At 35.6% G+C, this 1,158-nt stretch overlaps 1 protein-coding gene across 7 annotated transcripts in view; it reads left to right on the top strand.

The window, feature by feature from the left end:
- Nucleotides 1-221: 221 nt before the first annotated feature.
- Nucleotides 222-1,158, top strand: part of LOC106884255 (zinc finger protein 385B) — a 34,214-nt gene continuing 33,277 nt past the window's right edge. For all 7 annotated transcript variants that reach the window (XM_052967602.1, XM_052967601.1, XM_052967599.1 and 4 more), the window contains exon 1: nt 222-358. The gene's annotated coding sequence lies outside the window, so the exon portion shown is untranslated. The remainder of the gene's footprint in view (nt 359-1,158) is intronic.

Below are 1,158 nucleotides of genomic sequence, written 5' to 3'. Positions count from 1 at the left end.
AAAGCCTTAGTGGGAGAGAGATAGATAGAGAGATACATAGATGAATAGATAGATAGAGAGAGCACGAAGTAGATAGATAAATAGAACAAAAGGTTGCAAGGCCGGGAAATAGACAGATAGATAGTGAGAGAGAAAGAGAGAGATGATTAGAAAAGAGGAGAAATGGAAGGGACCAATGAAAGCCTCGCTTTCTATCATTCTTTCCACCAATCATAATGTCTGTAAACGAAGTTGTAGCTGCAAAGGGAGACAATTCAGGACAGCCAATATTTCGTGGAATTGAAATCCAGACATTTCTATGTGATTGCTCGCCATAAACTGTAAAACTCTATAGAAAGTCCCTATATTCATAGAATTGGTAGGTGATTTTGGACATTTCTTAAAACTAATTTTACTTCCCAATTTCTTAAAACTAATTTTACTTCCCAATTTTGCGTAACTCCTCGGCTTTCTTTTGTTCTCTGACCTCCTCCCCCCCCCTCGCAATGTCGGCTATCGTTTTGTTCTCCTCGAACAATTTATCAGATTTTCTCCTCTTTTTTCACCATTATTTCCCTCTGCTTTCCCCTAATTAATACACATTATCTAACTACCGTTTTATACCTTTTGTTGTAATTAAGAAATACGTAGATTTCGTTGACAGATAAATGGTGATGAGCAGAAAAAAAGATGGAAACCCGAACCTCTTTGCTCGCCCCTTCTTCCCTCCTATTTTGAAATGTAACATTTAATTGATTCTATGTTAAACCCCCAAAAACACTTTTACTTTCCAAAATGCCTCATATTTATCAAAATATATTTTTCTCCGGTCGAAACAAGATGCTAACACATTGAATTGGGGAGAATATAATGGCACAGTTCAGATCTAAGCGCGATTTGCAATGTACATGATACCCCCTCCCCATTTGTAAACCTATTTCCGCCGGTTGCTTTTTTGTCTTGGACCATATATTCATAAATATATATATGTATATATATTACGAGTGTATATATTACAAGACTTGGCAGTCTATTTGTTGTAATAGTCGATTGTTAATTATCAAAATTAAAACAAATAATACACGATTGAAATTAACATTATTTTTGGTTGCTCTTTTTCTCCCTTCGTTATTTTTGTAGTTTTCTTCTTTTCAATTTAATTGTCTTCCCCCCCCCCCC

The sequence above is a fragment of the Octopus bimaculoides genome, chromosome 4 (genome assembly GCF_001194135.2).
Source record: "Octopus bimaculoides isolate UCB-OBI-ISO-001 chromosome 4, ASM119413v2, whole genome shotgun sequence".
In the NCBI taxonomy this organism is placed as follows: domain Eukaryota; kingdom Metazoa; phylum Mollusca; class Cephalopoda; order Octopoda; family Octopodidae; genus Octopus; species Octopus bimaculoides.
This window is presented reverse-complemented; position numbering and strand designations above follow the sequence as displayed.